The sequence below is a fragment of the Antechinus flavipes genome, chromosome 2, assembly GCF_016432865.1.
Source record: "Antechinus flavipes isolate AdamAnt ecotype Samford, QLD, Australia chromosome 2, AdamAnt_v2, whole genome shotgun sequence".
In the NCBI taxonomy this organism is placed as follows: domain Eukaryota; kingdom Metazoa; phylum Chordata; class Mammalia; order Dasyuromorphia; family Dasyuridae; genus Antechinus; species Antechinus flavipes.
The window spans coordinates 108,910,444-108,932,624 of record NC_067399.1 but is presented as its reverse complement, the minus strand read 5'-3'; positions in this window follow the sequence as shown (position 1 = coordinate 108,932,624).

The following is a 22,181-nucleotide window of genomic DNA, read 5'->3' as shown; positions in this document are numbered from 1 at the left end:
TTAGTAGAGAACACAAGTGTTTCAGACTTTCAGAAAAGAATAATATCATACTTAATTTCATAATTACATCTAATTAAAGATACTTTAGGTAAAATGAGAGGATTGGTCTAAATGATCTCTGAGGTCTTTGGATACTAGTTGTGATCCTATAGTTTATCACACTAAATCTCCCTCACAGAACTCTCTATGGAAGCCAAATAGGGAGGAGAAGTGGTAGATTAGAAAAGGGGGACTCCATGATGACCTATTGAAATTTGTAGACTTTTGTTGATTTTCTGCCTGTTTTCCCTTTACCTCAGAACTCACTCCAGTCAACAAACTGGTTAAGATTTCTGTGCCAAAACAGAACACCTGAACTATAAAGGAAAGGGAGCTGGGAAATGCAGGCATTTGTAGCTGCAACAATGACTGGTAGTATTGTGGAGCAGATGCCTAAAAAGTTCAACAAGACCTCTCCTGAGTGTCAAAAGAGAAATTGCGTTTTTTAATCATGGGGCAGGGAGGCAGGCAGGCAAGGTCTTAAGGGGAGTTACTATAAGACAGTGCTGACTGGGGAACTCAGTCCCCAAAGAAGCAAGGTGACAGACCCAAAACATATGTTCAACACTTGCCCTGAGAAGTGGGCTGCCATCCAAGAGCACTTAAGTCTGACAAACACTAAGAATGGTGTTCAATGCCCTTTCACATGTGTGAGGCTGGTGAGCAAAGGGAGGGGGTGGCACAAATGGCATGCGTCCTAGTCAGTTTTTCATGCATGTACCTTTCAAATCCGGCTTTATTGTGTAAGCAGAGAGCTAAAGTTAGGTGCCTCTGGTTGCCCATCCCTGGGGCATGTGGGGCCATGTGCCAAGGCTGTAGAGGGGAATAAAAATTACACTGAACTAAATCAGTTGGGGAGTGCTCCCATCTGTCATAAGTGATGCCCTCAAAAGATTCATTTGACCAAAGACTGGTGAGAAAATACATGGGTAGATGAGACATGTCAAAGATCTCTAATGTAAGATCAAGCCTTCCTTTGGAGAGTTTGGGTAGGCAAGGATTTCAAAATAGCATCATTTGCTTTGGCAGTTTCGTTTTCTGGATACATATTCTTTTAAAAAAAAATACTTATCCATTTTGTTTTGACACATTGATTACTTCCTCCAACGCCCCTGTAGTCCTTCCTTTTAAAAAAGAGTATTAAGCAAAATTGACTAATGGGAATTATGCCTGATAATACATGTTATCTTCTCTCTTTCTATTTTTCTGTTTGATAATAGAACAGAATATGTGTTTTAACTTTGTTAATTTGGAAACAAAATTCTCCTTTGTAATTGGCCTGAGAGGCTTATTTTTTTTTTCCTTTCAGAGTTCTTTGAGTTTGGAGTGTTCTTATTTTGTCAAGATGCAATGTTGGTCAGTGGATAAAGAACTTGTCTCAGAAAAATTTGAGTTCCTGTCTAGGCTCTGACACAGAGTGCTCATGTGGGCAAAGTATTGAATCTTGTAGACTCCTGGGCAATTCTATAAGACCTGCAGAGCTGTTATAACTTCTGCTTTGGTGGAAAGTCTTTCTTAGCATAAATTTCCTTTACCAGTGAAGCCACAAATCTGTCTATCATTTCCCCACAAAAAAAGAAGTCATTATGTACAAAGTTCTTTTGTTTTCTTGATTCTATATCAATTCATGCAGTGCTTTCTATGCTTCTCTCAATTTCTCATATCAGAAGTTATTTGGTTGAGATGACATGGTTTAGTAAATAGAGAGCCAGCTTTGAAAGCTGAAATTGTACTGGATTCAAATTGTACATTGACACAGTGTGACTTTGGGTAATCCATTTGACTTCTCTGTTTTAGACAATTTTCTAAGATTATTAGTTGCAGAGAAAGTTACAACTTGCATTCTGTTTGAGAATCCATATGGGGAAATCCCAGATAAGGAAATTCAATATACCACATTTTTAAAGTTATTTCCCAATTGTTGAGCCTACAGTTTGTTTCCAACTTTTTGCTATTATAAACACCAAAAATAACTGCTATAAATATTTTTGCACATATGGTTCTTTTTTTCCCCCTGTCACTGACCTCCATGAGTTTAAATTTATCATGATTCTTAGATCAAAAGGTATAAACAATTGAAGAACTTTTCTTGTATAATACTAAAATATTTTGCAGAGTGGTAGGACTAATTTGCAACTTCACCAGCAATACATGATGATTACTCCATATTCTTGGTTATGGATCATTTTAAATACATATGTATATGCATATATATACATATATCTGTACATATAAATAGATATGTACATATATATAAATATAGATATATAATTGTTGTTGATTGATATGCTTATTAAATTATACACGAGAAAGTAAGTGCTACATTTTTGTATGGGAAACTTTTATATGGATAAAAGATTAGTCTAAGGATCAGAAAGATACTTGTGTGATCCTGAGCAAGTCACTTAGATTTTGAGTGCTCAAAACAAATCTCAAGGCACAACACATTAATCGGACATACTGGTAGGAATTTTCTCAGCAGGAGCTCCCTATTCCTTAAACCAAAAATGTTCAAATTGTTCAAGATTTTGTAATGCCATACAGGACTTGTTATAAACTCAAATATTACTGTACATTATAAAAATATATAAAAACTTAAAAAGTATTTAAGGTCCAATTTAATATATGCAGAATTCACAAGAAACTCTGGAAAGTTTTCTTTGTCTTACCATCAGTGTTTATTAAACAAATGTAAGATATCATGTAATTTATTGACCATTGTTCTTATTTCACAAAAATTAAGTTTTGAGGAGAAATTTCATTTGTACTTTCTAATTGTTTGAGGTAGTGATAGTGGTAGTTTACTATTCCACAACTATACAACAAATTCATTTTGTAATTTTTCCATGAAGATTTAGAATTCCAGATCACCCCCAAGGATAAGGCATAGAAATAAGACAAAGAAACAAAATTAGCATCGGTAGAATCAAGTATGTAGTTCTGGTTTATCCTGTCGATATTTTGAAATATTGGCCAATGTCTCTAAATAGAAGGGATCATCTAGAAAGTATTCATTTGGATGTGTCAGATTATTTAGGTTTGCTCATCTAGTAGAATTGTTCTAATGATGCTCAGCTTCTAACTTCCACTTCAGAGATAGAATGTGTTCTCTACAGGGCTCAGAAGCAGTGAAAAATTGTTAAAGTTCTAAATGGAATGAAATTGAAGGATGCCCTAGTTGCTTTCTGGGAAGCCACATCAAACCTCTCCAGACCAAATAGTGTCATTCAAGTGCCTTTTGAGAGACTGAGCATTTGAAATGCTGAAATAGCCTTGATTGAGAAAGGTCATAGAATCATAGATTTAGAGCTGGGTTGGATTATGGAGTTCATAAAATCTATCACTCTCATTTTTCATATGAGGAAACTAAGTCTAAAATACTAGATGACTCGCCCACACTAATACAACTAATAAGCATATAGTGACCTTGGATGGAAATAAATGCTTATGTCATAAACAGAACATTGATCTTTGTAAGCTGCTTGAGAACCCAACAATATTTTGCTCTTTCTCTTCTCTCTGGAATTTTTTCTGAGTTTATTTGGGGTGGTAGGGTTGGAGGATTGACAGATGTGGGAGGAAGGCCAAGGAGTCTCTTTCTATTCATTGGAACCCTCACTACACCTTTTTGTCTTTGTTCCTCTTCATGCTCTTGTTCACTCATTTCCCTAAGCACATCATGGCTGCTCATCTTGTTGCTAAATAGCAGAGCAGCCAAGAGGCATGGAGGCTCTGTTCTTACCAAGTCACAGACCTGAGCCAAATGAAGAGAGTCAAATGGAGGTGAATGACTCTAAAGTCTAAATTTGCTACATGTGAACAACCTGAGAGGAGAAAAAAAAAAAAGACCTTTAGAAAACTGAGTTTAACAGCTTTTGACATGTGAAAGGCATTCAAAATGAAAATCAAATATGTGTTAACACTCTTTGAACCCTAGAATCCTCAAGATTTTCAAAAGATTCTGATCCCCCCTACTTCTCAGAATCTAATAAGGGAACTATTTAGATATGAGGGATTTAATTATAAGAGATAGAATCCATTATATGAACTTCCCAGGTTCTGAGAGTGATTTGCTCTACAGATCATTCAATGATCTCTTTTTTGCATCATCCCCTAATGTTTGGATTATATTTAGATTGACGAAGCACATTAACAGAGTTTATCAAATCAGTAATCATTTCCCTAAACTGGCTTTGTGTGTGTATGTATTTCTTTCTTTTTTGTGTATGTGGTGTTGCTCCTAGAGCCTACTCTGAAAGTTATAAAATTATCTTTTTCTATTATTTTTCTACTTAATTATTCAGTTGAATCAAAAAGAAAACTACTATTATTTATTCATCATTCTTTTCATATTAAACATAGTAATATATAGATCTGGATGGAGAGAAGTCCTCTCTACTAAGAAAGACATGAGCATTCTTGTTATTTGTTTGTTTAGTCATTCATTCATTCATTCATTCCTTTCAGTTTACTTGTTTGTTTGCCTGACTGCCTGTTTATTTACTTATTTGTTTGCTTAAATCTATTTGATTATTTATTTACTCATTTATCTATTTATTTGTTTATTTTCTATTCAGTAGAGACATAGACACTAGAATCACTATAGCATTTGAACTTTTTTTTTTCACTTTTGAAATGATCTACGCCACACCTTCTGTGGGGTGTGTGTTTGTGTGTGTGTATATTTGTATGTACAGGTATGTTTGTATGCTTGTATGTAAGTGAACCTGCCCTTTGCCCCATGTAAATCCTTACTTGTCTACTGTTTTCACACGTTACAAAGGATCTCATTGTAAAGAAATGTATCTGTACAGACAATGTTAAGAAGTTATAGATAATTTTCATAAGACCCAAGATGTAAACAGTTCTATTCTCTGGACATCTTGATGCATTACTAACTCATTAATTTTCAAATCTTAAGAATATGCATGTGGAAAAGGTAGGAAGTCAATATCCCCAAAAGACACACTGGCAAACTGACAGGCAGAAAGGTAGTCCAATGTCATTTGAATCATATGACAGAATGAACTTTTCTGCTCCTTTAGTCTAGCTTAGAATTTGTTTGCTCCTTTAGATGCTGTCAATCAAGAATCACTTATTTTGCACCTACTCTGTGTCAAACACTATGCTAAGAGATAGAGGTATTTAAAGATAAAAACTCCTTACCCTCAAGGTGCTTATATTTTATAGGAAGAGGCGAAATGTATACCGAGGTACATATGCAAAATAGATATAGAACTTGCTATGCACTGCAATAGAGAGATTATTTTCCCAGGGCAGACTTGTTCCAGAATCCTAAAACATTTCTGAAAATGACTAAATAACCTTCCCCTTTGCTAAAATTACAGTGAGAACCTAGGAGGGTTAGCTGGGCTTTCTATTTCAGTTGGTAGACAAGTGAGTTCTTATCTTCCTCAGAAGCTGAGAAACCGGAATCTATAGCCTATAATCTGATGGAGTGTTACAAATCCCATCGAGCAACATACAGAATATGGACAGGAAGTGCTTTAAAGAGGAAGTTCCTGATGATTATGCAACAAAGGCCATCAACTCTTTTATTACTAATCTGAAAATAAATATGTATAATTTGATCCAGGCCCCATGAAGGGGAATAGAGAATCTCAGTGGAAGGATTTGAAAGGTGAAAAGCTTTCAATGAGGAAGAGGAATTGTTTTAGGTGATCCAATTATGAATGATGGAGTGAAATTGAGTGAAGGCAAAATTTGAGCCAAACATCAAAGAAATTGTGCTGTAGTGTGCTGGAGTGTAAATGCCATCCGTGGAGATTTTCCAAGCCAGGTTTTTCACAGTGCTCACCTTGAAATATCTGATAGGGCACTGGGACTGCACAAGGCGATGGGTCTTTTCCAGCTCATGTTTCCTATGTTCTGAACCATTAAACAAATGAGGAAAGAATCTGTGAGCTGCAACCAGGAAGTGGTTCACAAAATACCCAGAAATCTCAAGGCACCTAACATGCCTCAACTGTTATTTGACAACAGAGGTGAAACAGAATGTGTTTGGAGCTCACCTAGAGTAAACAAGTCCTTTATCATGACAACAACCTATTTTTGAAGGAAATTATTGCCATTATAACCATAATTTATTGATATGGTACGTAACAACTTTATTCTAAACAGTGGCTGGCTGACTGGTGGAATGCCTTCATTAACAATGGAATAGGAGTCACTCATGATATACTGGAAGGTACATTGACTTAGGCTCATAATTTGCCATCCAAAAATAAAATCCACAGCATTGTGAGGAGAGGGATATATTTTAAACAGTATGCTGATATTTCACACCAGGACATTTCATGGCTAATGCTGAAAGGCCTATAGGTTTTGTGTGTTTTGGCATTGGCAGAAAGACTCAAAGGAAAAATAAAATTGTTGCAAACTTGCTATTATAAATGATCGCATTTCCCTTCCATTTGTTTTTTTCAGAGGGAGATGCATTTAGGGGTCTTTTCTCCCCCTGTTATATGATTGTAATACTCATTAACATCAATAAGAATTACATGTAAGAATAACCACTTTTCTATTCCTTATTTTGGGGGTATATCATTATTGTTGCAACCCCTTTATTTTCTGTAGGGAAAAGTGAATTACATGCAAAATATGTAACTAAAATGCAATAAATTGGTCTAAAGAGAGCTTACAAAATCCATACCTTAAGAAATTCGAGTCTGATATGCTTTCACCCTAGTTTCCTTTCTGTTTTTTTACTCCTGTGTGTGTGTGTGTGTGTGTGTGTGTCTATCTCTCTCCATGTGTCTCTCTGTGTTTCTATCTGTCTGTCTGCATGCATACACCCCCCTTTATTTTGAGGCATTTTGGCAGAGTGAAAAGTGTTACTGGATTGGAAGTTTGAAAGCTTATTTTAATATGAACCCTAAATTTCTTTATTTGTAAAATGAGGATAAAATAATATTACCTATCTGAAAGAGCGGGTCATGGGATCAAAGGTGTGGAGTTATAAGGAATTTCTGAGACTATTTGATCCTACCCTGTCAGTTTACAGATGTGAAAACTGAGGCCCAGGAAGATCAAATAATTTGTCCAATATCTCCTAGATAACAAGTGTTAGAGGCAAGCTTGTGAAAGCCAAATGAAATGTTGCATGTAAAGTGCTTTGTAAATCTTAACACACTATGTCAATGTGAGTTATTATTATTATTGCTATATCTATGTGTAGCAATAATTAAAATGTAGCAATGCTATTGCTAGAAGATAAGAAACAATCACATTAATAACTTGTTTGTGGAAGGAAAACAATGTCTAGTCAGCCACTTAAAAAAATAATTAATTAAAAATTCCCAGGAAATTGCAAATAAATAGCAGAATGACTAATGAATCCATGTGATTGCCTTGATAGGAACTTTAAAAACAGTATCATTTGTGACATGTGTAGCTCTAGGTAACCAAATAAATGGAATTAATTTTAAACTAAATTGTTCCCATGATCTTCCCATCTCTCTCTCTGCATGAATGAAACTTATTTTTAAGTTTAAGTTTAAGTTAGAGTAGCACTTTACAAGATTCTATCATCTGTTATAAATTATTTTGATGCAGACTAGATTTGTTAAACGTCTAGATTTGTCTAGATTCCAGATTAGATGTAGAAATCTAGATGTAGACTAGATTTCATTGGCAGAAAGAAGTCCAAGGGAGGACAGTACTTCTTCCATTAGGCAGAACTTATGTAATAACATCTCATAGTTAGAGACCTGACAGGGGACACTGAGATGTTAAATTATTCATCGAAGGTCATTTCCTTGGTGCAGGACCTGAACTCATGTTCCCTTCTTCCAGTGAGAAAAAACATACTAAACAAGCATCTTTTTTTTTTTCTTTCTAGTCTTTGAAGCTCTACTCTGTGTAGGTAAGAATGTGGAGACTTTCATAATGCAGAAACAATAATAATAGCAAACATTTATATAATGCACTATGTGTCAGGTGCTGTGCTAAACTAAGCACTTTACAACTATTACCTCACTTGATTCTTACAGCTCTACCAGATAGATGTTACCATGATTCCCATTTTACAGATGAGGAAATTGGGACAAATAGATTAAGTGAGTTGCCCAGAGTTACTCAGATAGTAAGTGTATGAGAATTGGATTTGAACACCAGGCTTTGGTCTCCCTACTATAGCAAAATAAGTCTTTTCTTCAGTCCTTCAACTATACCTGGAGATAGTGTAGTTTCCAGTGGTTTTATGGATCCCATATTATACTTTTATATTTGATAACCTACTCTTCAGCCTAAAAAATAGGGTCTTTTCTTCTTAGAAAGTATAAAAACCTGCAGCCAGGCATATCTCTTTTACAATGCAGTGAACCTTCCAAACCCTTATCCTAGTCTCTTGGAACCAAACAAATTACATGCCATGGCCGACTGTAAATGGCATAGAGAATGTTTTTTAATATCAGGCTGGGTAGAGTTTGGGAATGGGCTTCTCTGGTAAGCTGGAGCTGAGTGGATTGTTGACTGACAAGCTGCCATTTTCTTGAGATTTGACTGCTCTGGATCCTTCACCTATCCATGAAAGAAAACTTTAACCCTGGAGATCTTTGACATTTGACCCCAATTTTTTATACAGTAATCATACATACATTTATCACCCAGGGTTTTACGGAGAGTGAAAGTTTATTATATTACAGTCAAACCTCTTTTAACCTTTTCTTTGGTATCAATGCTTTAAAAAGTAGTTGGGGGACTTTACAAATTTCTGACTCATAGTTCCTTCTTGGGTTTGCTTTTCAATCACTTTACTCATGCTTTATGAATATTTAGGGCAGTAGACATCTTCTTTGGTCTGGTAGAAATGGACTCTATTGATCCTTGATGTGCTCTGCATATCATCTTTGAGTTGTGAGAGAATATATTTCATGTTGTCTTCATGGTTGTGTCTATTTTTTCTAATATTAGTGGCTTGTTGTCTTTTAATGGGAAGGTCTCATATTATGCTGTGAAGGTAACCATAGCAAACATCATCCGTCTTGAGGCCAGGTTGATTCCTGTTTATTGATCACTTTTCTGAAGTTGTTCTGTCCCTTATACTCCTCCCTTTGGTCCTCACTCCATTTGTAGGATTTCCATCCTACTTACTGTTACCAATCCAAATCCTACTCTCAATTTCTTCATTTGCCAAGTAGAGGTGTTGCAAAAATTAAATGAGACAATAATTGTAAAATATTTAGTATATTTCCTGGGACAAAGTAAGTGCCATATAAATGTTGGCTATTATGGTGCAGGCAGGTGACACAGTGGAGAGAGGATTGGGCTTAGAATCAGGAAGACTCATCTTCTGAAGTTCATACTCCTGCTAGTTAGGTGATTCTGGAGAAGTCACTTAACCCAATTTCCTTTAGTTCCTCATCTGTACAACGAACTGGAGAAGGAAATGGCAAACTACGCCAGTACATCTGTCAAGAAAATCCCAAATGGGGTCACAGAGAGTCAGATGTAATTGAAACAAATGAATGACAACAGCAATACAAATACATATATATAATATATATATATGTGTGTGTGTATGCATATGTGTGTGTATATATACACATAGTATATCTTATATCTTATATATTCATACTTATAATAGTCAACAATTTAATATAATATGAATATAATTTATATTACACAAATTATATAGGCATTTATTATATTATATATTTTATGTATCATCACATATTTATATACATTTATTAAATATATGTATATATACATATGCTGACACATACTGTACATACATACACACATATAATTGGGTAAAAGAGAGTACTTGAAATTAGAGACCTAAGGAAAGACTTCTTAAAGGAGAGAGTATATGAACTATGCCTTAAAGGAAGCTAAAGACTGACAGAAAGATGAGAAATTAAAGATAGGTCTTGAGATAATGGGTTAAAAACTAAAGGAATATAACACTCCAGGTTGGGAATCACTAATATAATTAATTGTTCTCAATATCACCTTTTGATATACTATTTAGCTTCATAGAAAGAACCTGATACTCATAATGACCTGTGTAAGGCTCAGAACTGTGTTAACAAAGTCCAAAGTTCTCTGTTGCTGGGTCCCATTCAAATGGGAGAATTAAAATAGTATTTTCCACTTCTTTTGGAAGTATTATAGTTCCTGTAATTTTCAGCGGATTAGGATTTGGCCCATATTCATGGTCACCAGAATGGTCATTGCTATTCAAATTTTAAATCCCACTTAATCTAGTGATTGTTCTCGTTGCCCTTCCACTATGGTCAGTATGAGCTCATGGTATCACCCCATACCTCTATAGTTTCTATCCATAGTACTAAGGTTCATTGTGACAAAATATGCCACCACTCTACTATTTATAGTGTTGGGCAAGCTGGTGAAATCTGGTGGAGATGGTAGGTTTTCCTTCCTCTTTCCTTCTCTCCCTTCTTTCTTCCTTCCTTCCTTCCTCCCTCCCTTCTTTCCTTTCTTCCTTGCTCCCTTCCTTCCTTCCTGCCTTCCTTCTTCCTTCTCTCTCTTCCACCCTTTCTCCCTTCCTTTCTTTCTTCCTTCCTTCCTTCCTTCCTTCCTTCCTTTTTTCCTTCCTCCCTCCCTTCCTTCCTCCTCCCTCCCTCCCTTCCTTCCTTTATTCCTTCCTTCCTTCATTTCTCTCATCTTTGTACTCTCTTTCTTTGAACTCATTCTTTTATCCTTCCTTCCTTCCTTCTCCCTCCCTCCCTTCCTTCCTTCCTCCCTCCCTTCTTTCCTTTCTTCCTTGCTCCCTTCCTTCCTGCCTTCCTCCCTTCCTTTATTTCTCTCATCTTTTTACTCTCTTTCTTTGAACTCGTTCTTTTATCAATCCTTCCTTCTTCCCTCTTTCCCCTCCCTCCCTTCCTTCCTTCCTTCCTTCCTTCCTTCCTTCCTTCCTTCCTTCATTTCTCTCATCTTTGTACTCTCTTTCTTTGAACTCATTCTTTTATCAATCCTTCCTTCCTTCCTTCCTTCCTCTTTCCCTCCCTCCCTCTTTCCCTCCCTCCCTTCCTTCCTCCCTCCCTTCTTTCCTTCCTTCCTGCCTTCCTCCCTTCCTTTATTTCTCTCATCTTTTTACTCTCTTTCTTTGAACTCATTCTTTTATCAATCCTTCCTTCCTTCCTTCTTCCCTCTTTCCCTCCCTCCCTCCCTCCTTCCTTCCTTCTTTCCTCCTTCCTCCTTCCTTCCTTCCTTCCTTCCTTCCTTCCTTCCTTCCTTCTTTCCTTCCTTCTTTCCTCCTTCCTCCTTCCTTCCTTCCTTCCTTCCTTCCTTCCTTCCTTCCTTCCTCCTTTCTTCCTTCCTTCCTTCCTTCCTTCCTTCCTTCCTTCCTTCCTTCCTTCCTCCCTTTTTTAAATCAGTTATTTCTATTCTTTAAAACAAAGTAAGCATATTAGTGTATTCTCTATGTCCCATATATTAAGGGGACTGAAAAGCAATATAATTATGGGAAAATCATACAAACTTTCTGAGCTTTGGGTTGAATTCAATTCAACCAACATTTATTAAGAGATTAATATGTGTGTGTGTGTGTATGTATATGTGTGTGTGTGTGTGTGTGTGTGTGTGTGTGTCAGGCACAGTGCTAAGTGTTTCTTTTAAAATGTATTGAGGAGTGGGAGAGATAATATTTATCCTACAGGAATACTGTGAGAAAAATGTTTTGCAAAACTTAAGGAATTGTAGAAATGTTAGGCATAGTTTTTATTATTATCATGATCCTATACTGTAAAATACAAATTTTCTTTTAAAATCTACTTGGAAAGAGGTTGTTCTTGTTTTTGGTAAAGGCCTCTGATTCCATATATGTAGGGAATTCCTAGTGTGGAGACTCCCTCCAATAATACAGCTCTACAACTGTAATTTAAAATGAACTCATGGATGTAAAAGCCTGTGTTTATTATATGTCAGGCACTGTACTAAGTGCTAGGGATATAAGAACAAACAAGTAATATATCCTCTGTCCTCAAAGGACTGATATTCTAATAGTGGAAGGCAGCAAACACATAAAGGAAAATTAGAGATGGAAAGAGGGTTGAGAGATAGGTGAATATGAGTATAGTTATATGACTTGGGGATACTGGGAAGCACAGAATAGGCAAAGGATAAGCCTACATAAGTTGAAACATTGCCAATCCGAACCCAAGACTCCAAGGAAAGAATGACTAGTTCTGGGAGGAGGTAGCACAACTAGATTGAAAACATAATAGTTTGGGGATGGCCAGGAAGAAAGTTAAGTTGATTTGCTGATATTCACACAATAGTATGTGTCAAAGGCAGGTCTTGGACAGAGGTCTTCTGACTCTATTCACCATGTCTTGATGTCTCTATCTTCTTTCAAATATAGGGCATAAAATTTTTAATCTTCTCAATCTATAATGCAAATGCAAATGAAAGGATGGCCTAAGCAAATTGTACAAAGACCAAGACCATGTCTTTTTTCTTTCTCTGAGAGACTAACATCATACATGGGCATCTAATAGGTGGGCACCTATTAAGTACTTAATAAATGTTTGCCAAACTGAATAGAATGGGATTATAGTCAATCTGGTCTGGATTTACACCAGTGGCACTTACTCAAAGCAATCACTAGGGCCCTGAGCCCATCTAAACTACTTCTATAAGAACTCACCTCAGGGGGTTCCCTGACTTGGACCACAAAAAAAGAACCCTTTGCTTCTACCCACAGGCACAGTGATTTTGGCCAAAGCATCAGCCCCCCAGGAATACTAAATGCACCCTGTTTCATTTATAGGAAAGAAGTAAATTAAGACAGAGCACTTTTGTGCAAACTGTAAACTGCGTTTAATAAGGCAGGAGGCTTGGAGCTCCACTCCTGGGCTGCTTGTTTTTTCCTGGCACCTTGTTAAATGCAGTTGAAGGGTTGCATGCTGGGAAAGGGCTGGAATCTCCTTTGTTCCTAGCAATGATCTGACCTGGCAAATTTGGATGGACTGGTAGGAATCATGGACATGCCAGGTTGAAAAGGAACCCAAAAGGTCAGCGGTTCTATTTGTTATCTTCATGTAGGACCACACCTCACCTCAATTATCCCATTCTAACAAGAGGTCATCTTCTTTTCAAATCCATCCATCCAGAGAAGGAACCTGCTCCAATCATTCATTCTGGTATTTAATAACCATGATTATCCAGAAATTCTTTCTGTATATAAATTAAACCCTTCATCCTGCTGCTTAAGCCTGATTCTTTTTTTTTTATCCTAAATAAAGGTAGAGCTGGTCAATATTTGTAGAATCCGACTTTACCTACTCGAAGGCTGTTTTTTCAGTTCTCCCATAGCCTCTTTTTCTTGTTTCCTTTTGCTTTGTATTTCCTTCTTTCTGGCTGTAGGTGCCTTATTAGCTGCCCATTGCTTTAGGCTACCTGGACACTTTATTGAATGTTTCCTGTTTTTATATGTTCATGGGAAAGTAATGGTAAGATATTTTGTTTTTCTTTTAGGAGATATTGTCTGGCAAATCTTTGTCCTTGACCTTTTTAGTTAGTGACTATTTTGGCTTTGAATTATTAGAAAAAAATTACTTTATAGCTCAGTTTTGCTTACAATAGAGATTTTGAAAGTAAAGATATAGATATTTTAGTAGGTTTTTTTTTTCAGTTTGACCGTCTATAAATACATATAAAACACTTCCACACTCACTATCACACTTGCTATACTACACTCACACCAAAAAAAAAGCCTCCCATTTTTGCATCTTTCTTCTTCTTCTTCTTCTTCTTCATCTTCTTCTTCTTCTTCTTCTTCTTCTTCTTCTTCTTTCTTCTTTCTTCTTCTTCTTCTTCTTCTTTCTTCTTCTTCTTCTTCTCTTCTTTCTTCTTCTTCTTTCTTCTTCTTCTTCTTTTTCCTTCTTTTCTCTTCTTCTTTTCTTTTTCTTCTTCTTCTTTTTCTTCTTTCTTCTTCTTCTTCTTCTTCTTCTTCTTCCTTTTTTCTTCTTCTTCTTCTCCTTTTTCCTCCTTTCTTCTTCTTCCTCTTCCTCTTCTTCTTCTTCTTCTTCTTCTTTTCTTCCTTCTTTCTTTCTTCTTCCTCTTCTTCTTCTTTCTTCTTCATCTTCCTCCTCCTCCTCCTTCTTCTTTATTTATTATTATTATTGTTATCATCAACATTACATATCAGATTTGCAACTTCTTGAACAAATAGCCATACACCTCATTTGGGGTTTAATTCTGTCTATTAATTTCTCATGAATTTAAATTCAATCCAAGATTGATTAATCACTTACTAGATTGCAGGGACACAGATAAGTAATTAGAGAAAAAACAAAGTAAAAAACAAAACTTTTCTTCTCTCAAGAAATTGTTAATTTATTTGAGAAGAGTCTACAACATCTGAATAGAAATGTAAATACAAAGCAGTGCCCATTTCTGTTCCTTTTATTTAGAATGTCTTCTTACCTATCTATATTTTGCCCAATTCAAGCGCCTATGCTCCATGAAACCATCCTAGAGTTGTTCAGATAGCATTGGTTTCCCTCTTTCAGGAACCTAGAAATACTTAGAATCCATACTACATATGCCTGTCTTACATGGTTAATTCATTATTTCATATGAATTCTTTTTATTTCCTCAACTAAGCTGTTAGAAGGCATGAACTGACTCCTTGTCTTCTATATTCCCCTTGTCACTCTCTTTATTCCTTAGCTTTGCCCTAATAAAGAGCACGCACTGGTGTACCATAAATATTTGTTGCTGAAGGACACCCCACAGTCGCTTTTTCTGTTCCTTTCAGTGAATTGGCTAGTTTCTTTGACAAGAATGGCCATTCTGACACAATCACAATTTCCCAATTTAGCACTTCAAAAAGAATAGTTTCTAAGACAATGGTCAAGAGTAATGTACTTTGGCATTCAGGAGAGAGGATTACATAGTTAATAAATGATTCTTTTGGTGAAGAAACAAAGTGATTTAATGTTGACAGAGCTTGGAGTATTATTAATTACACAGACACTGTTGTAGTATTGAAAAATAGGAAAGAAAGTCACGGAAATGCAATTTCTCACCTGGCTTGCATAGTGTTTGATGAGATATTCAACATTAGATTTCTTTATTCTGGGACAGTGAACATATTAAAAGTTGCAAAGAAAAAATCCAAATGCAAAAAGAATTTCTTAATCAATCATCTGCACATAATAGCTCCCAAATGCATCAAGAAGAATCTGGAAGGAGAATGTTGAATGTGGCATATTTTGTATATCCTATTGGAGCATTGTAAAGTAAAAGAAGGCACTTGATACCCATCAAAAGATATTAGAGGAGTAGACAAAACTATCCAATGTATTCCTTGCATATGGGTGCAATGGATAGCAGGCTTACCCCAAAGTCAAATGAGAGGCAAGTATAAATGTGCCATAACATGGCGTTTCTGAGCCACAGTATAATGACTTAATTGATTTGCACTTGATTCTTTTCAAAAGACAGCTGAATGTCAAAGGTCTTTCTTTTGTGAAGTACTGGAAAACTCGTTGTCAAACAACCTCGATTCATTTAATAATTTATCTCATTTTGTAAAAGAAAGGCAGCTGACATGCAGTAAATCTAGTCCATGTTTAAATTACTGCATTGAACAATAATAAGGAGAATGAATAATCTAGTACATTATTTAAAATTAAACATATATGAAACTGTTTTTCCAAATGATCACCAAAGGCTATAGTTTAAAGGCAGGACTGAAGCCCTGAGTGGAATAAAAATGCCGAACAGTAGTTTGCGAATGGCAGTAGAATTATTTATTCTATTTTTTCTATACATAAGGAATCGAGCTAAATGAACAATGTTTAAGCATGTCAGAATTTCATCAATTTTGCATGAGCATTCACAAATATCCTGGTGGGGGTAATTGCTTGCAAATACATTTAAACTAATGATATGTTATATCCTTACTTGATATAAAACTATTAAAAGATACGTTATTGCATTTGACAATGCCATGCAGCTGGGTCAAATCTTAATGACAGATTTCTGCATTTGTAAATTAAGATACACTCTGCTGGAAGCAAATATTTTGTAAAAATAAAAGCCATATACTATGTAAGTTTGATCATTTATCTAAGATTTTGTTTCTGTTCTCTGGGAACTGACAGAGCTGGGGGAGAACTGGGGTTTCTTAAAAACTGAAATTAGGAAGGGAATCTAAAACTCCAATGGAACTTTATGTGCCCCCTCCCCCCCCTCCCTCCAGCCTTTTCCTTAGTAGAAACGTATGGAACTTGTAAAATCTGCTGGTGATTTTAAGAGTCCACTTAGAGGGTGTTTTTGCATCACTTACAGACTAAGGTGACTGCTATACCCCAAACCAATTAGAGAAAGGAACCATATTAGCCATGAAACAAAATTTGTAATTTAAAGGAAAACTAACAAAGTCTGAAAAAAGCAGGCTTTGAAGGTAATCGGGGAGGAAATAAATGAAAACCCACCTGCAGAACTAGTTTTGAAAGAAAAGAATGTAACAGTTTGCTGAGAGGATTGTTTGGTTCATCACTTGCTGGGGATATTGGCTTTTTTATTTTTAAGTCTATTCTTGGTTTTGCCTGAGGTCAAAATACAGAAGGGTTCAGCTTGTATCAGCCTGGTTTTTTTTCCCTTTTTCTCACCCAAGGTTTTGTGATCAAAGCTCTGGAGCAATTTCTGTTATTGACAGTGGGATGAAATACATATTAATTTGACTGCTGCACCAAGTTTCTTAAGACTCAGAGATGAACTGTGAGACAGATATTACTTTGTCCATGATTACAGAACTTGGGAGGGATGGGGCAAGCTTGGTGTCCCACTGCAAGGCAGATGATGTTATGATTGCTAGGGAAGTATTGATACACATCCCTAATTGTTTCTTGAGACTTTGGGTTCTATTATGATGTCATTACAAAGCGATGTATTATCTCCATAATCACCATGGAAAAAAAACTCTCTTATGAAGGAAAGCATATCCCACTGAGATAATGCTTCAAGCCACTGCTATACATCCAGCAGCATATGTATAGTATCGAAATAATAAGCCAGCATGGAATAATGATGAATTCTTGTTCCCATCAAGATAGAAAGCTTTTCCCAAATTGTCACTATTACCGCTTAATTGATCCACACTTAATGAAAAGGATTTCAGCCAATGGTTGGCTTTGGGAATCAATTCTTGAGGCTCAGTTTCTGTTGGTAGCCAGTGGTCTTTCTGTAAAAACTAGGTTCACCCTTCAAAGGCATATCATTTATGAGGCATGGTATGCTGAAAATGCATGTAAGAATTTCAGGATATTCTTACATATATGCATACATATGTGCATTCACAAAATTCCACAGATAGTTTATGGTTGAAAAATAAGAGTGAGATAAACTTGCCTCTGGAGTGAGAGGAAGATAACCTTTCGCAGTGAACATACTCTTCACAGAGTGGAAAAAATTGCACATTATTGCTGCTTGGTGCTATATATATATAAAAAAAACACTTCCTTTCACTCCAGAGCTTAGCAGGGACTAGATCTTTTAAATGGCAACCTACAGTACAATATACCTTTACTGCGAGGTTTTCAGTCACACGGTAATTCTGATGCATATTCTCTCTTTCTCTTTAAAAGGCACGTATGCTCTGATTTTCAACATCATTGAAGATTATTACAACTTCACTTCATAATATACTGTAAATTTTATCATAAAGCACCAATTCCTTGGCTCCTAAGAACAATCTTAGGGCGAGAGCTCACTATACTTCTTACTCTTTCAGTAATGTGAGTAGAGAACTAATGAAGCTCTTTATGCAAATTTTCCGGTTATCAGGTAAAACTCTCACATAGAAAATCTGTCACATGTTATAAAAATTCTTTATGTTATCAAATGCTAATGATGACTCAGAACATCGTCCATGGAGGATCTTTGAAATCTTTCATAAAAACTGCATTCTATCCCAATATCAGAAGCCTGGAAATTCCACCACTTCCATTCCAGTTTGTAATTAGCATAGTGCAGGCGTCTCTGCCCTCTGAAACCATAATGTTAATTACAAAAATTACACTGTGTTTAAAAGTGCAATTAAGAGACTCCACTGCACAAAGGGAATCTTGGAACCTCTTTTCACACTTTGAAGCCAGGTCATAATGTAGCCCATAAAAAGGAGGCCAAGGCTCATTCCCCTTTAAAGGCTTCGGAAGATCATACAGGGATCTCAGCTAAAATGAGCTCTGGTGAGCTCTGCAGAGCTCTTAATGAATAATGTTCTACCTGGAGCAAGGAAGGAGGCAAAAGGAGAAAATGAGCTGAAAAATGATGGCTGCTGTACAGACCCATTTGGGGGTTGCCAACATTAACACCAGGCCAATTCTGGAAGTATTTGCTTGGCCCTACTGGCCAAAGTGGGAGAGAAAACTTAGTAATACTCTTTTATTGCATCTAGTCAATTCATTTTTTTTCTTTATAACTGTTCTCCTCATGGGCCACCTCATGGTTGATTATGAGCAAAAATGAGATTTGAGAGAAAAAAAAAGAAAGGATAGAAAGAAGGAAGGACAGAAAGAAGGAAGGGTGGAAGGAAGGTTGGAAGGAAGGAAAGAAAGAAGGAAATAAATAAGAAAGGAAGGAAAGAAGGAAGGGAGGGAGGAAGAAAGAAGGAAGGAAAGAAGAAGTTAAGTAGGAAAGAAGAAGGTAAGTAGGAAGGAAGGAAGGAAAGAAGGAAGGAAGGAAGGAAAAAAGAAGGAAGGAAGGAAGGAAGGGAGAGAAGAAGGAAGGAAGGAAGGGAGAGAACTCTGTTCAAGGCTTCCACAATCATCATTCTTGTAATAAAAGGGACAATGATATTTCAAGAGAATTCATAGTGGTTCTTTGCTTTGAAGCCAGGAGGGTTTCTTTATTCTGAAGTCTATGACCTTTTTTTTTAATTAAATGATACATAACGATTGTAATATGATTGATTTTCTTTGTAACACTATTTTTAAAATTATACATGTAAAAACATTGTTTTGAAAAGAAGTTTATAGGGCTCACTAGGCTACCCAAAGGGTTCAAGACACACAAAAATGTTAATAATATTTGATTAAGGGAAAGAGCTAAATATTACCATTGGCAAAATATTGCATAAATGTCAAGTGCAAAGTGAATTTATGGTCATCTTGGATAAATGCTATTAGCATTTATGTCCAGTCTTAAAGGTAGCTATCCCTTAAGGAAAGGAGCATTGGCCATCTCACATAATGAGTATGAAGTTTTATGTCTTTTTTTGCCAATGAACTTTCAGATTTCTAACCCAGAATGTTAGACTAGGATATGCTACCATTTCTAAAAAACAAGAACTTGTAACATTTGTATACTATTATATTGTTTTCAATGAAATTTTTCATGTCATAAGCTAATGGTAGACAGGGAAGATATTTTGTACATAAAGAAAAATAGGACCTAGGAAAGCTGTGACTTGTTGAAAATTATAGAATGAGGAAGGAAGAACTGTACTAAGAAACCAGTTCTGATTCCCACTGCAGACTTCTTTCTAACAGACCATGTTGGTTTTAGTCCCTTATCTTAAAATCCTTCCTTTCCCCCAAGGCCTCAGTCTTATCTTAAATCATTTTCTACTGACCAGCTTCCAGATATAGTTTCTCAATGCAGAGAACAGAGGCTGGGAATTGAACTAAGTTGATATATTCCAGAAAGTTTGCACAATTGAAGTTTTTTTCATGTTTTTCAAAATAATACTGGTCATCAGCATGGTTCCTTAAAGATGCTTAAATATGAAGTAAAACCACGAAAATTTCTTACTTCCTGATTTTGTGTATATGAGGAAGAAAAGAAACTCAAGTTGTCCAATATGCCACCCTCCCCACCCCACCCCCCAAAAGGATGATATAAGCTAAAGGATGCAGAAAATGAAATTGAACTGAGATTTTTTTTTTTTTTTTTTTTTTTTTTTTAGTGATGTTTGAGTGGGCTGGAAAGGATATGGCAGGAATGTGGGAAGAAGACAGAGAATAGGAAAAATCTGTGCTAAGGTTTGGAGGGGACTGGCACTTAAATATTGTCACTAGGTAATGAAGGTAAGCACTTTTAATTTTCTATTAAAATTAAGATAATCTCTTGAGCTGTAGAAATATTTTCTATCTATACCCCAACTCTCTCTCTCTCTCTCTCTTTTTTTTTCTCTTTTTCTCTCTCTCTCTTTTCTCTTTCTCTCTCTCTTCCCCACTGTCTCTGTGTCTATCTTTCTCTCAAACACACATACACATTCACTCATGTACTGACATATACATACATGTAGGTTTTGAGTCTTTTAAGGTGGAAAAAGAAATATCCAAATCACATTTTCCAGTTATCTGGGCCAGCCAGGTATATTGCCATCTAATTCATCTCTTCCAATAGAATGTTGATTCCCTTTCCCTTGGAGACCTGCCATTGGCAAATCTAACACACTTCATTAATACTAAGCTAGTTCCCAGGTGGCCTCTGAGATTATTCACTTTATTTTGCAAGGAATGGGTCCCTCTACTACATTGGTGTGAAGTAGCTGCATGTCTGCTATGGTTTGTTTCTTCTTTTCATTTACCAACAATTTTTTTTTTATAAAGCCCAACTCAAGAGCTGCCATCTTTGCCCTATAGATCAACTACCTGGCCTTTGATGGTCACATCAAAACCACATATTGAAACCTGCTTAGAGAGGAGAATTAGTTTTCGATTTTTATTCCCCCAAAGCCTACATAGTTGGAAGCATATTAGTTTGGATGGTTTGGCCTGGCCTAGGTGTCTGGAAAAATCTACTTCCTCCTCCTCCATCTTCTACCTGCCTGACTCGTTATAGAACCAGACAGTTTACATATGTGATCCTTCCTATTTAGAAAATTAATGGTGTTTTCTGGCTCCAAATCACAGCTTGTGGTGCTCTGCAGGCGATGAAAAACTTGGCCAGCTTCAGCAGCAAGGCAGCCATTAGAAAATTAACCCTTGGTGGCCAAAGAGCAAAGGTAGCCCAGTGAGGTCCTGGAGAAGTGGCAGGCTGTAGCTTTCAGGTGTCTCTACATATGTTAGCGGTGTAAGAACAGCACACGCAGGGCCCCTGGAGAGTCTCTAGCTCGCATGTTTGTAGTTGGCCACTGTGGAGAGGGCATGGACATATCACTTGGCAGCCAGAGCAGCCAATATGCCATGCTTTTTATTTGAGTACAAGAGAAAGCACAGAGCCCAGATTAGGAATCCAAGCCATCACTCTCTCAGCTCGACCTGATTACAAGATATGCCACTCATTCCAGACCCAAATTTGCTTCCATCCCACATGGCACATGTTTGATCACACATTGGCTCGGGAAGTTGCCACCGACCTCATAAGTCCTGAATCATGAAAGTCAGGTGGGAGTGGGAGTGGTGGAAAATTTTATTTAATTAGTGAATCCCATATTATGTTGACCCTTCTCTACTTTGTTTGTTTGTTTATTTTGGAGATGGTGGTGAAAGGAAGAATGGGTAAGGTCTCTGTGTAGTTCACTTCAAGGCTTCTTGTGCATTTTTAAGCCTTTCATTTTTGATAGAAATTGTTTTGTTATTTTAGGTAGAGAGAGCAAACAAAAAACAGGGAGAAGGAATTATCAAAGAATACCTTAGGTATTTTGTTTCCAGGGGAGAATCATGGTGGTATTTCAATAATTCTACAAATCAAAATGTGATGGTGGCTCTTTCTCTTTCTCTTTCTCTCTCTCTCTCTCTCTCTCTCTCTCTATTTGTGTGTGTATATAATTATATTATATATAATTATTTATTAAAATTATTTATATGCATATATTTTAATAGAAACATATGTATATGTTTATACCCATGTATATACATACACATATTTATAAGTATATATATAAAATCATTACTTATATAATTATTCATTAAAACCATATATACATATTTTTAAAGATACACATTATATATGTATATACATATGGATAAGTGCATTTATTTATTAACTCAAACACATATATTTTAAGAAGATGCATGCATATATGTATGTATATATGTGTGTGTATATGTATGTATGTATATGGAGAGAGAGAAAGTACTCACTTCTGTGTCTGAAAACTTAAAATGTTATCCTGGGTCAGTAGAGAAGCTGATATCAATATGAGAAAAAAAGTTGTTGTTTTTTTTTTTTTTCTCACAGTAAGCTTTTTAAAA